Source organism: Schistocerca piceifrons, chromosome 3 (assembly GCF_021461385.2).
Source record: "Schistocerca piceifrons isolate TAMUIC-IGC-003096 chromosome 3, iqSchPice1.1, whole genome shotgun sequence".
In the NCBI taxonomy this organism is placed as follows: Eukaryota; Metazoa; Arthropoda; class Insecta; order Orthoptera; family Acrididae; genus Schistocerca; species Schistocerca piceifrons.
The window spans coordinates 680,929,299-680,944,985 of record NC_060140.1 but is presented as its reverse complement, the minus strand read 5'-3'; the positions used below and the strand labels follow the sequence as shown (position 1 = coordinate 680,944,985).

General features: G+C 41.4%; 1 protein-coding gene across 2 annotated transcripts in view; it reads right to left on the bottom strand.

Moving 5' to 3' along the window:
* LOC124790026 (heparanase-like) overlaps nucleotides 1–15,687 on the bottom strand; it is a 312,355-nt gene that overhangs the window by 54,396 nt on the left and 242,272 nt on the right. The window lies entirely within an intron of this gene.

Below are 15,687 nucleotides of genomic sequence, written 5' to 3'. Positions count from 1 at the left end.
GAATTCATTTTAGTATTTTGCACCCATGACTTATTAAACTGATAGTTCGGTAATTTTCACATCTGTCAACACCTGCTTTCTTTGGGATTGGAATTATTATATTCTTCTTGAAGTCTGAGGGTATTTCACCTGTCTCATACATCTTGCTCACCAGATGGTACAGTTTTGTCAGGGCTGGCCCTCCCAAGGGTATCAGTAGTTCTAAAGGAATGTTGTCTACTCCCAGGGCCTTATCGGACTTAGATCTTTCCATGCTCTGTCAAACTCTTCCACTTTATCTTCATCTACATGCTCTTCCATTTCCATACTATTGTGGTCAAGTACATCGCCCTAGTGTAGACCCTCTATATACTCCTTCCACCTTTCTGCTTTCCCTTCTTTACTTAGAACTGGGTTTCCCTCAGAGCTCTTGATATTCACACAAGTGGTTCTCTTTTCTCAAAAGTTCTCTCTTAATTTTCCTGTAGGTAGTATCTATCTTACCCTTAGTGATATATGCCTCTACATCTTTACATTTGTCCTCTAGCTATCCCTGCTTAGCCATTTTGCACTTCCTGTCGATCTCATTTTTGAAACATTTGTATTCCATTTTGCCTGCTTCATTTACTGCATTTTTATATTTTCTCAATTCATCAATTAAATTCAATATTTCTTCTGTTACCCAAGAATTTCTACTAGCCCTCGTCTTTTTACCTACTTGATCCTCTGCTACCTTCACTATCTCTCAAAGCTACCCATTCTTCATCTACTGTACTTCTTTCCCCCATTCTTGTCAATCATTCTTTAAAGCTCTCCCTGAAACTCTGTACAACCTCTGGTTCTTTCAGTTTATCCAGGTCCCATCCTCTTAAATTCCCATCTTTTTGCAGTTTCTTCAGTTTTAATCTGTAGTTCATAACCAATGGGTTGTGGTCAGAGTCCACATCTGCCCCTGGAAATGTCTTACAATTTAAAACCTGGTTCCAAAATCTCTATCTTACCATCATAAAATCTATCTGAAGCCTTACAGTATCTCCAGGCCTCTTCCATGTGCACAACCTTCTTTCATGATTGTTGAGCCAAAGCTATGATTAAGTGTTAGTTATGATCAAGTTATGCTCTGTGCAAAATTCTACCAGGTGGCTACCTCTTTCATTCCTTATCCCCATTCCATATTCACCTACTACGTTTCTTTCTCTTCCTTTTCTTACTATCAAATTCCAGTCACCCATGACTGTTAAATTTTTGTCTCCCTTCACTACAGAAGTTACGTACAAGTGTAGGCACGTCACAACCAACTTGACATATACCAGCATAGGAAAAGTAATACTTAAAAACTTCACATTAGCAAACAGTCACTCAGTAAAGTGATCTAACATATCCACATAAAATGTGTCGGCAATGATCTGTACATACATTTACAAAATCTGAGTCCCTTAAAATCAAGGACTTGTCACGTTAGTAAAATCAGTCACGTAAAATGGCAGGCCACGTTAAGAGCTAAAAGCTGACTGAGGGAGAGTGGGGAGTGTATATATTGGGAAAACAAATCCTGCTGCTCATGCACCTCTAAATGTGTACACTGGGCTGCATAAACAGCCAATATGCATAAGCTCATTAAATATTACCAACAGAATTACAGAAGTACACCATGTGAATAAATGGGTATAGAATAAAATGTTGAAAAAGACAAATACAAAATAAAATAGACTAGCATACATTAAGATCTTTACAGGACCCTAAGTACAATATCATATGAAAATAATGATGCCTGTGCGTAAGTACATTATTGCAAGCATAATGATAGTAAACAGATTAATATGACCGCCAATATATCATTGTATGAAAAGGAACAATAGTAATAACACTTGTGTGTAAGTGAGCTATTAAACATAATGACAGAAAAGAGCAAAAATTCATAGGTCCCTGTATAATGACAAACATAAAAGGAATGGGTGGTATCAATATTCCTTTTTTGCCTCTGAAGCAACTGTTCACAAACACCGTTCAATGTCTCTTGGTTTCAGCTCACACTGGACCCAAGTTCCTTCTTTCTGAATCATGCCCATAACCTTGAGACATTTTGAAATGGCTTGCTGTGTAACTTCCACTAATCGTACCAATTCTTCTTGAGTCTGACGGGAGTTTTCATTCAACAATGTCTCCAATTCTGCATCTTGGAAAAATTCTCTCTCCCACCACTATGCCAACCTAAGACGTTAAAATCACCGTTCTTGAAGCATTGAAACCACTCACAACATGTTATTTCACTAATAGCGTCCTTATCATATGTACTTGAAAGCATTCGATGAGACTCAGGCGCTGTTTTCTTCATATTGAAACAAAACAGTAGCACCTCTCGCTAATGACGAGAATTAGGCTCATAAACTGACATTTTCAATCAAGAACAACTTTATGATGCAGATACAAATCAACTAATGTTTGAATGAGGTTACGTTGACCAAAGTCCAAGCTAACTGCCTGACATCTGCAATCTATTTCTTTCGACCGCTACTTACTGTTGTCGCCACCTATCGGCAAATGACGGAAGCAAACTTGTACACCTTGTACATATTGGCTCCTGCTGCTGCTATTGCTATTGCAGACATATGTCCATGACATATGTCCATGAAGCTCTTGCTAAATTAAGTGGTTAATACTGAAATAAGAGCTAATTTAGTTAATATTACATTTTAGACTAGTGCATTTACTTCTTCTCTAGACTATCTATTGAAGGTTTTGCTATTCTGAGTGTATTTAGATCAAAAAGAAAAAAATTCATAAAGGCCACTAGTCATTAGTTTTGTTTACATTTTAGGCGTAAATTTTGTGCGAGTGTATATCTTTATTTTTGACTAGACTCAGCAATTCAAAGTTAAATTAATTCATGTCTGACATACAGAGTTTAGATAGTTAACTAAAAGTTTGGAAAGTAAGGTTGGTTGGTTGTTTGGGGAAGGAGACCAGACAGCGAGGTCATCGGTCTCATCGGATTAGGGAAGGACGGGGAAGGAAGTCGGTCGTGCCCTTTGAAAGGAACCATCCCGGCATTTGCCTGGAGCGATTTAGGGAAATCACGGAAAACCTAAATCAGGATGGCCGGAAGCGGGATTGAACCGTCGTCCTCCTGAATGCGAGTCCAGTGTCTAACCACTGCGCCACTTCGCTCGGTGTTTGGAACGTAAGTCTAACAATACATCTACATCTACATCTATACTCCGCAAGACACCCAACGGTGTATGGCGGAGGGCACTTAACGTGCCACTGTCATTACCTCCCTTTCCTGTTCCAGTCGCATATGGTTCGCGGGAAGAACAACTGCCGGAAAGCCCCCGTGCGTGCTCAAATCTCTCTAATTTTACATTCGTGATCTACTCGGGAGGTATAAGTAGGGGGAAGCAATATATCTGATACCTCATCCAGAAACGCACCCTCTCGAAACCTGGACAGCAAGCTACACCGCGATGCAGAGTGCCTCTCTTGCAGAGTCTGCCACTTGAGTTTGCTAAACATCTCCGTAATGCTATCATGCTTACCAAATAACCCCATGACGAAACACGCTGCTATTCTTTGGATCTTCTCTATCTCCTCTGTCAACCCGACCTGGTACAGATCCCAGACTGATGAGCAATACTCAAGCATAGGTCGAACGAGTGTTTTGTAAGCCACCTCCTTTGTTGATGGACTACATTTTCTAAGGACTCTCCCAATGAATCTCAACCTGGCACCCATCTTACCAACAATTAATTTTATATGAACATTCCACTTCAAATTGTTCCGCACACATACTCCCAGATCTTTTACAGAAGTAACTGCTACCAGTGTTTGTTCGGCTATTATATAATCGTACAGTAAAGGATCCTTCTTTCTATATATTCGTAATGCATTAGATTTGTCTATGTTAAGGGTCAGTTGCCACTCCCTGCACCAAGTGCCTATCCACTGCAGATCTTCCTGCATTTCGTTGCAATTTTCTAATGCTGCAACTTCTCTGTATACTACAGCATCATCTGCGAAAAGACGCTTGGAACTTCTGACACCATCTACTAGGTCATTTATATATATTGTGAAAAGCAATGGTCCCATAACACTCCCCTGTGGCACGCCAGAGGTTACTTTAACGTCTGTAGACGTCTCTCCATTGAGAACAACATGCTGTGTTCTGTTTGCTAAAAACTCTTCAATCCAGCCACACAGCTGGTCTGATATTCCGTAGGCTCTTACATTGTTTATCAGGTGACAGTGCGGAACTGTATTGAACGCCTTCCGGAAGTCAAGGAAAATGGCATCTACCTGGGAGCCTGTATCTAATATTTTTTGGGTCTCATGAACAAATAAAGCGAGTTGGGTCTCACATGATCGCTGTTTCCGGAATCTATGTTGATTCCTACAGAGTAGATTCTGGGTTTCCAGAAATGACATGATACGTGAGCAAAAACCATGTTCTAAAATTCTACAACAGATCGATGTCAGAGATATAGGTCTATAGTTTTGCGCATCTGCTCGATGACCCTTCTTGAAGACTGGGACTACCTGTGCTCTTTTCCAATCATTTGGAACCTTCCGCTCCTCTAGAAACTTGTGGTACATGGCTGTTAGAAGGGGCGGCAAGTTCTTTTGCGTACTCTTTGTAGAGTGGAACTGGTATCCCGTCATGTCCAGTGGACTTTCCTCTGTTGAGTGATTTCAGTTGCTTTTCTATTCCTTGGACACTTATTTAGATGTCAGCCATTTTTTCATTTGTGCGAGGATTTAAAGAAGGAACTGCAGTGCGGTCTTCCTCTGTGAAACAGCTTTGGAAAAAGGTGTTTAGTATTTCAGCTTTACACGTGTCATCCTCTGTTTCAATGCCATCATCATCCCAGAGTGTCTGGATATGCTGTTTCGAGCCACTTACTGATTTAACGTAAGACCAGAATTTCCTAGGATTTTCTGTCAAGTCGGTACATAGAATTTTACTTTCAAATTCACTGAACGTTTCACGCATAGCCCTCCTTGTGCTAACTTTGACATCGTTTAGCTTCTGTTTGTCTGAGAGGTTTTGGCTGCATTTAAACTTGCAGTGAAGCTCTCTTTGCTTTCGCAGTAATTTCCTAACTTTGTTGTTGATCCACGGTGGGTTTTTCCCGTCCCTCACAGTTTTACTTGACACGTACCTGTCTAAAATGCATTTTACGATTGCCTTGAACTTTTTCCATAAACACTCAACATTGTCAGTGTCGGAACAGAAATTTTCATTTTGATCTGCGTTTTGTACAGGTTATGAAACTCCAGTGCTCTTGTGCCAAGTCATTCCCTACTTTTGTGTAATTTTTTTCTATCAAACCATGTGTGACAAATGTGGTGGCTGCCATAGAAACCTGGAGGACGGGGTGTTTTGTGAAGACTGTAAGTTATGGTTTCATTGGGGAGAATGTAGCATCAAGGAAACAGGGGTAGATAATGAGGCTCTTCCATGAAAATGTAGGTTATGCAGAAAGAACAGAAAAACCAACTACCAGGCAAGAAGTTGTGCCCTTAAGGCTGACTTAGAAAACGCAGTCTTGGAGTTATATAGACTAAGGGAGGAAAAAGAGATGGGGTACTGGGAAAAAATAGCAAGCAAACTTTCAAAATTGAGTTAGTAAATCAGTTCGGCTTGCTATCTGAAATAGTTGGGAAAGGGCCTTATCCAGATGTTGTTGAATGTAGGTTGAAGCAGAGTACTAGCTTAAGTGATTGGGATCAAATCAGAATAAGAAAAGAAGAATTCTGCTTCTAGGTAGCAGTCATGGAAGGGGTGTAGGCCAGCAGCTTTGGGAGAAATTAGGTACAGGATACCATGTCACAAGTTTTGTGAAACCAAGTGCTAGCCTTAGCCAAGTGACAGAAAACTTAGGTCAGTCATGCAGGGACTTTGAGAAGGAAGATCAGGTAATTAATGAGGGGGAAGTGGGAAACAGCCTGGCTATGAATCGAAGATGTAGTATTAGGAGTGACTTGGATAAAATAGGAGCAGAAACTGGTCACACAAGTGTGGAGTTTGTGGAGGTCTTTCAGCACCATGTTTGGCCCTGGGAAAACACTGCTGTAAGACGTTTTAATGCTAAGCTGAAATGCATGCTTCAGACACTGCCAAAATCTCACGTAAGTGTTACTCCAGTTGATGATGTTGGTAGGTGGGGATACACTACACATGGCCTACACCTAAATAGGAAGGGGAAAGATAAGTTAGCTTCTCTTTTAGCATATACTGTAAGGGAGGGCACAGTCACACAAGGGATGAACCCTGTGGTTAATGGGACCAGGCAGACAACGATCAATACAATAAAATAAAATAAGCTTCATATAGAAGAAATAGGGATAAAGTTAAGGGCAGTATCAAATTATTTCATCAGAATATCAGGGGAATAAACAATAAAGTAGAGGAGCTGTTAGTGTGTTTAGATGATCTCAAAAATAAGAATGAGATTGATACACTTTGTCTGAACACCACGTAACTATGGGGAGGGAAAGGGTCAGTATAAAGCAGAGAAGTTAAAGCATCTTACACTTGCAGATCCAGCATGGATAAAGGAGGAGTTGCCGTTTACACAAAACAAGGGTATAAATACAAAACTACAGAAGTAAGCAAATTTTGTGTCAATTAGCAGTTTGAAGTTTGTTCATGTGAACTACAATTAGATAATGTAGTTTTGAAATTAGCAACAGCATACAGGTCTCGATTAGGAGGTTCTGAGCTATTCATGAAAAAGTTTGACTCCCTATTATGCTGTCTGCCAGGAAACAAGAAGAAGTTATTAATCAGTGTTGATTTCAATGTAAACTTTCTACGCAATTCTGATAGGAAAAGTGAACTAGAAGTGTTGTTAATGACATATAACTTAGTATCAGTCATCAATTTCCCTACATGTACAGTGCAAGACAGTAGCGCTAATAGATAAAGTGTTTGTACAGCAAGAGGACATGCTTCCCTGTGATAAATGGATTATTAGAACTTGATGCACAATTGATTAACTTACAAAACCTAGCAGGGAGCACAGTTCAGAAACCATTAAGTAAAAGTGTGAGGTTGCTCAACCCTCAGAGAAAGTTTCAGAAATGTTAACTGAGGAGATGTAAATAATGAGCCAAATACTAATGATAAATGCAACATATTTCTTGATAAGTTTATATCCCTTTTTGAACACTGTTGCCCAAAAAATATTGAGAAATGTAACATCAAACAGTTTTCAAAGAAACCTTGGATTACTATAGGTATTAGTGTCTTCAGAAAGAAAAAGAAAACTGTATGAGACAGCAAGAATTAGTAAAGACCCAGAAGTAATTTTACACTATAAAAATTATTGTAGCATACTGAGAAAAGTTGTCAGAAAATCAAGAAATATGTAAGTTAGAGATGAAATTAACAGCTCAGGCAATAAAATCAAATCAACATGGAATATTGTTATAAGGGAGACAGGAAAATAACCACTGGGGTAGGTAGTATTACTGTTAAAGAGAATGAGGCCATCTTAACACTTTGCCGTCCGCATGTCTCATACTAATTTATTTGCTTGGCGCCGGCAGCGATAAGTCGGATTACTTGGCTTGTCGCCAGCCACTTGTCACCTTTCCGTTGTGACAACCTACAAACACATTGACTTTTGCGCATTTTAATTTTCCAGAAATCCTCTACTTTGCTGTATCGTTCCACAAACTCGAATTTTCTTTTCAGTTAACTTCTCTGCAAGTTCTACACTGTTATAATAATTATCCATGCAGAGGTGATCCCACTTTCCATGAGAAGGTGTCAATAGTTCCATCACTTTCCAGCACTGAAATATATCTGGAATGAAGAAATGTATCCCGTACTTGAATCACACAGCATCCGAATGAGTATGCCGTATTTCGTAATTTTCGATGGATTGTAAAGTTTAAAATTTAACCGTCCACACCATGGTATCATTCCTTCATAAACTGAGAAGTTTTGCTTAGATTAAATGTTTATTTAAACTTTTTGGAAAAATAATCAATTACAAATTGCACTTTGACAAGCTGGTCAGCATTATCCAGTTTACTGTTGCTGTTGGAAAAATGTAAAAATGATAACATTTGTCTGAATCAGTTGCCGGACATTTTTCTTTGAAATATCAGTGTGTCTATCAACGGATTCATCGACCAGTAATCATTTATCCTTGCTTTTCTTACATTTCCCCTAAGGATAGCAAGCCCAAATCATTTTCTAAGTTCAGGTCCCGTAACGTCAACAAATTTGGCATTTTTTAAATCCAGTTTACTTCTATTGCAATTTTGACTGTAGTAATTTTTGGTTTTGTTGCTAATATATTCAAATATATCGTTCCCAACATATAATTGTACAATATCTTTGATGCTCTGTGTACCTTTGGGAAATATGTTTGAACACGGGGATCCTTCAAATTTGTTATTGGTCCTCAGTAAATCGAAGTCTGGCCACTGTGCACTGTCTTCTTCGCCTGACTCAGCCAAATCAGTTGACAACCGTAGCTTTCGCCGAATTCTTCTTGGACATATTTCACTATCTTCCTAAGATTCTGCTTCACTTTCATTTTTTTTTTCATATCCAATGTCTTCTTCCCAATCGGCCAAGTCGTCCGGAACGTCAGACAAGATGTCTGTGCATTCATCATAAATAATCCTATTGTCTCTTTCGTCCGCCATGATGAAAGGGCACAAGTACTTATAAAAACAAAACACTTGTTGACGTGTGTAACTTATTGTTACCTAAACAAAACACCAACAGAAGGCAAAAGATACTAACGTGCTGTCGCCGGCCACTGCGCAATACTATGCTCATTACACCACTGTGGTGTCGCCGGTCACTGACCGCTGTTTTGCGCACGACACCACTGTAGTGTCACCGGACGGCATAGTGTTAACCAACAGTACACAAGTAGCTAATGTATTTAACAACCATTTCTTAAGTTAGGTGAAAAAAATGATAAGAATAGTTCAAAAGAAAAGGCCAAGCAGTACATGGAAGTGTCAGTTTTGAGAAATCTTCATCAGATTAATTTTCACCTGACAACCTCTTGTGAAATAAGGAAAAAATCTTTGAAAAATAAATGTTTTGTTGGAGTAGATGACATCTCAAACAATGTATTAAAACAGTGTGGAGATTTATTTATTTTTATTATTTATCTTATGGCATACACTTTTTATGCTTAGGTTAATTAGAGATTGACATCAAGCCATTTAATATAATCAATTGCCTCCTCCGTTACAGCGAGGAAATTGTTTAAGGTTTCCTTGTAGGCTCGAACTGGGCATTCTTCCACTATTTGTCAGGACTGTTTGTTTTTCAGCGCCGCAGTCACAATTTGGTGTTGGTATCATTCCCCATTTGTAGAGGGTGTCAGCCCATCTTTCGTGGAAAGAACGAATGCAATTTTGAGTTGTCCACACTTTGCATGACTGGTAAAAGCCAGGAAGTTTCTCAGCTATCGTGAAACTTTGGCATTTTGGTGGGATCTGTTCTTGCCAGTGTTGTTTCAACAGATTGCCAACATCAAAGTTGGAGTTTGTCATCTCTTTAGCACAGAGTAATGGTGGTCTTCTTGATTTAAGTCTTCTGCACTCCAAGTCAGCTATGTCGCTGTGTACGGGCAGCTGTGGATTATTAGTTATCTTGTTGAACTCGCTGAGAAGAGCATTTTTTCTCCGCATTTCTGCGGGTGGTAGTATGTGGCTCAGGGTTGGCAGCCATACAGTGGGTGTAGATTTTATTGTGCCACTGATAATGCGCATGGTGTCATTTAGTACCACATCAATCCTGCTTGTATGTGGGCTGTTAATCCACACAGGAGCACAGTATTCTTCCACTGAGTAGACAAGCCCAACTGCTGATGTGTGGAGTGTGCTTGCTGTGGAGCCCCAAGTGGTGGCGTACAGTTTATGGATGTTGTTGTTTCTTGTCCCCATTTTATCTGCAGTCTTTGTCAGGTGTTCCTTGTAAGAGAGCATCCTGTCCAATGTGACTCCTAGGTATTTGGGATAGTAGTTGTGGCTAAGGCGTTTCCCTTCAAAGATGACATTAAGCTCTGTTCTTCCTGAGTGGTTGCAAAGGTGGAAGCATGACACTTATGTCTTAGCCAGATTTGGCTGCAGTCTCCATTTGCAGAAATAGCCACTCAGCAGCTTCAAATTGGAGCACAAGGTGTCTTCGGTAGCCTCGAATGATTCATGTTGTGCAGCTATAGCCCAATCATCTGCATAGCCAAACTTCCTAGACTGTGTGTTTGGGTTGTCGGAAGTATAAAGATTGAAGAACAATGGAGCAAGGACTGAGCCTTGTGGTAGCCCATAGTTGAGAATTTTGGTAGAGCTCATTTGTTCTCCAGTAATCACTTGTAAAGGCCTCCCGGCAAGCATGTTATTGATGAGTCTGATGATATTACTGCATGGGATTATGAGTTTGTACTGCAAGCCTTGTCTCCAGACAGTGTCATAAGCTGCACTCAGGTCTACAAATGCAAATGATGTTTTTTGCTTTTTCTGGTAGCCTGCCTCTATATGTGTTGTCAGAGAAAGTACTTGATCAGTGCAGCTTCTATTAGTCCAAAATCCTGATTGTTTGTCTGGAACTGATTCCAGTATTTTTAGGCTCAGTCTGTTATACAGGAGTCTCCTGAGCAGCTTGTATATGACACTGAGCAATGCGATTGACCTATAACTCTTCGGCTCATCGCTTGGTTTCCTTGGTTTAAGCAGTGCAGTGATCTTGTGAGTTCTTTGTTTTCTGTGGCGTTTTCCCTGTTGCCATTATATTTGAGTAAAACTCTGCAAACCATTTTTTGGCATATTCCCCACAATGAAGAAGGAATTTTGCATGTATTCCATCCAATCCAGGTGCCTTTTCCACCTTGACACTCTTCAGCACTTCTCTGACTTCATTAGGAGTAAATTTTGAAGAATACTGGTCCAAAAGTGTGCTGTTTTTCTTAAGAGCACTAAGCTCACCGTGTATTAACCTTGTATGTTCCTTGTCCTTTGGCACTCTAGGTGTTGTCTGTATGTGAGCTGAAATCCTATTTGCAGAAATATCTGTTGACTTATGATGTAGTTTGTTAGCTCCACCTAGTTTTCGAAGGAGAGACCTGGCCTGTCTAGCCTGTCTACTAGATGCCTTGAAATCAAGAGACTCAGTGGTTTCAATCCATTTCTCTTGCCATGCATTGTCTAGGCTATCTGCAATCTCAGGGTCTCCACTCTCCAGGAATCTCTGATACTTATTTTCACACTCTTTGTCCCATCCTGGTACATATTGTTTATGGAACCCTCTTGGGACAGCAGCTTTCGCTGCACTTTTAACTGCACCTATGAGTCTGTCCTGAGTCCATCCCAAGCACTTATCCAATTTTTCCTCGTAGATATCCCACTTTGCCTTTCTGAAATTCCACCTTGTGACCTTGTACGTTGTACAGTTGTTATTAGTGGGATATTGATTCCAATCTCAATCAAAGTGGGCAGCATTGGCTATGAGGGAAGTCTGTTAATACACGTCTTGTAGTTCTTAGCGGTGTATGGTTATTGCCAGCCATCAAAAAGCATATATCTGGATTATATTCCTTTCTCCAAGCTGATGACCTAAATGTTCCTTGGGCCTTGGGTTGAAAACTAAGAACAGGTTGCTACTGTCTGCCCAGTTAGTAAGAGCCTCGCCATTTCCATCAGCTGTTCTACATTTCCGCAGAGAGTGGTGGCTATTAAAATCCCCCTCGTATATTGCTGTGTGTGGCAGGTATGGCAGACATCTTGGGGCCAGGAAATGGTTGGTGGCTTGTACATATTGCTCAGATCTTCTGTCTTGACAACAATTCCATGTATGACAACATGCACTGTTGCTGAGCACAAGTGGACATCTCCAATTGATATTTGCACATACGTAGCCACACAATAGGCACGATGATATATTGCGTCAACTCGGTTGCAGCCTGGAATCATACCGCTCTGTTTAAGTTAGTCTTCATCTTTAACATGAGTTTCCTGAACTGCAATGAGATAAATGTTGTCATCACATAAAATCTTGACAGTTTTCTTCCACACTTGGTGATGAGGCAACATTCCATTTAATTTAAATAGAAAGGTGAACCATCATAATGTGAGAAAATGGGGTAAGGAACAACCACATGAAGTTGGACAACATGAGTGGGACTCTCTAAAATGTTAATTAATTGAAACCCTCAGATGCCAAGAGGTGTTGTTGATATACCTCGGTGGGGACAGCTGAAAATGTGTGCCCCAACTGGGACTCTAACCCGGGATCCCTTGCTTACATGGCAGACGTTCTATCCATCTGAGCCACCAAGGACACAGATGAATAGCGAACTCTTGAAGCATGCAAGGGATAAGTCCCTGCAATCACGCTATTCATCTGTGTCCTTGGTGGCTCAGATGGATAGAGCGCCTACCATGTAAGCAGGAGATCCCGGGTTCGAGTCCCGGTTGGGGCACACATTTTCAGCTGTCCCCATCGACGTATATCAACAACACTTCTCAGCAGCTGAGGGTTTCAATTAATCATCATTTATCCTACATAACCTGCACGGTCATCAATTGTATCCGTTCTTTTGAGACCAGTTACTATCTTCACATATATCTCCAAAATGTAATGTGTTTTTTGCAGTTTCATGGGAAAACGTGTATGGTCCATTTTTCTTTGGCAAGAATACTGTTACACATATCTTGATATGCATGCAAACTTTCTTTTCCCACAACTGGAAATTGATTCGAATAGCTTAATTTACCAACAGGATGGGGCACTGCTGCACTGACATCTGGACGTACAGGAATTTTTAAATCAAAGGACTACTGAAGATGGATTGGTCATACTGGACCAAATGATTCAGCCTTACATTACTGCCCTCCAAGGTCACCAGACCTGACTGCATGTGATTATTTCTTGTGGAGGGTGCAGCATGAAACACTCTTTTTATGTGCCTCCATTACCAACAACAATGAATGAATTGAGACAGCGCATAACAGCAGCTGTGGAAGCTGTAACTCAAGACATGCTCACTGCAGTTTGGGAACAATTTGAATACCACATTGACATATGCCGTGCATCTCAAGGGGTGCATGCAGAAACACGTATGAAAAGCTGAGGAAAAACTTTCTTAGTTTCCCACTCATCAAAAAACAAAATTCATTGTACATGTTTATTAGTTTCAGAAATATAGACATGTCAAATCGGTTGATTTTTTTTTTTTTTTTCCGATACTCCCAGTAGTCCAGGGACATAATTGTGACTGGGGAGAAATTACATATGGTGTTCCCCAAGGTTCAATCTTAGGTCTGTTACTGTTCCTCATACACTCCTGGAAATTGAAATAAGAACACCGTGAATTCATTGTCCCAGGAAGGGGAAACTTTATTGACACATTCCTGGGGTCAGATACATCACATTATCACACTGACAGAACCACAGGCACATAGACACAGCCAACAGAGCATGCACAATGTCGGCACTAGTACAGTGTATATCCACCTTTCGCAGCAATGCAGGCTGCTATTCTCCCATGGAGACGATCATAGAGATGCTGGATGTAGTCCTGTGGAATGGCTTGCCATGCCATTTCCACCTGGCGCCTCAGTTGGACCAGCGTTCGTGCTGGACGTGCAGACCGCGTGAGACGACGCTTCATCCAGTCCCAAACATGCTCAATGGGGGACAGATCCGGAGATCTTGCTGGCCAGGGTAGTTGACTTACACCTTCTAGAGCACGTTGGGTGGCACGGGATACATGCGGACGTGCATTGTCCTGTTGGAACAGCAAGTTCCCTTGCCGGTCTAGGAATGGTAGAACGATGGGTTCGATGACGGTTTGGATGTACCGTGCACTATTCAGTGTCCCCTCGACGATCACCAGTGGTGTACGGCCAGTGTAGGAGATCGCTCCCCACACCATGATGCCGGGTGTTGGCCCTGTGTGCCTCGGTCGTATGCAGTCCTGATTGTGGCGCTCACCTGCACGGCGCCAAACACGCATACGACCATCATTGGCACCAAGGCAGAAGCGACTCTCATCGCTGAAGACGACACGTCTCCATTCGTCCCTCCATTCACGCCTGTCGCGACACCACTGGAGGCGGGCTGCACGATGTTGGGGCGTGAGCGGAAGACGGCCTAACGGTGTGCGGGACCGTAGCCCAGCTTCATGGAGACGGTTGCGAATGGTCCTCGCCGATACCCCAGGAGCAACAGTGTCCCTAATTTGCTGGGAAGTGGCGGTGCGGTCCCCTACGGCACTGCGTAGGATCCTACGGTCTTGGCGTGCATCCGTGCGTCGCTGCGGTCCGGTCCCAGGTCGACGGGCACGTGCACCTTCCGCCGACCACTGGCGACAACATCGATGTACTGTGGAGACCTCACGCCCCACGTGTTGAGCAATTCGGCAGTACGTCCACCCGGCCTCCCGCATGCCCACTATACGCCCTCGCTCAAAGTCCGTCAATTGCACATACGGTTCACGTCCACGCTGTCGCGGCATGCTACCAGTGTTAAAGACTGCGATGGAGCTCCGTATGCCACGGCAAACTGGCTGACACTGACGGCGGAGGTGCACAAATGCTGCGCAGCTAGCGCCATTCGACGGCCAACACCGCGGTTCCTGGTGTGTCCGCTGTGCCGTGCGTGTGATCATTGCTTGTACAGCCCTCTCGCAGTGTCCGGAGCAAGTATGGTGGGTCTGACACACCGGTGTCAATGTGTTCTTTTTTCCATTTCCAGGAGTGTATATGTAAACAATCTTCTGTATAGTATACAATAAGCAGAATTAGTTCTTTTTGCAGATAACACTAGTATTGTAGTCGATCCAAGAATATGTACAGAAACAGAAGAAATGGTAAACAAAGTTCTTAAAAGTATCACTGACTGGTTTCTGCAAATCGTCTCACTCCTCAATCTTAAAAAGAAACAACATACTTAGTTTGCACATATAACACATGGTGAGTAAATAATTATTAAGGGTTCACATTGATGAGAATTTAAATTGGAAAAAAACACATTTTGGAACTCCTAAAACAACGTAGTTCAGCACCATTTGCAGCTGGAATCATGGCAAGTTTTGGGAAGTGACAAATGAGTAAGGTGATCTATTTTGCAAATTTTCATTCAATAATATCATATGGAATAATTTTCTGGGGTGTTCCATCTTTAAGAAAGGTAGTCTTCATTGCACAAAAATGTGCTGTAAGACTAATATGTGGTTCTCACCCACAATCATCTTTTAGACATCTGTTTAAAGAGTTGGGCATTCTGACTACTGCTTCACAATATACTTATTTCCTCATGAAGTTTGTTGTAAATAATCCACTTCAGTTCAAAAGGAACAGTGAAGTACATAATTACAATACCAGAAGGAAAAACGGCATTCAGTACTCCACACTAATGTTATCTTTAGTGCAAAAAGGGATCCACAATGCTGCAACAAAAATTTTTGACCACTTCCCCAGTGATATAAAATGTCTGAAAGACAATGTAGTAAAATTTGATAACAACCTCAGAAAGTTTCTTCTTGACAACTCCTATTCTGCAGAATTTCTATTACTGTAATGTGTAAAAGGTGGTGGGTAGGAATTGTTAACTGACATCTGTATATCTTTTCCCTTTTTGGGAAAAAAGGGGGAGTGGGAGGGGGGGAGATAGATAGATAGATAGATAGATAGATAGATAGACAGATAGAGAGAGAGAGAGAGAGAGAGAGAGAG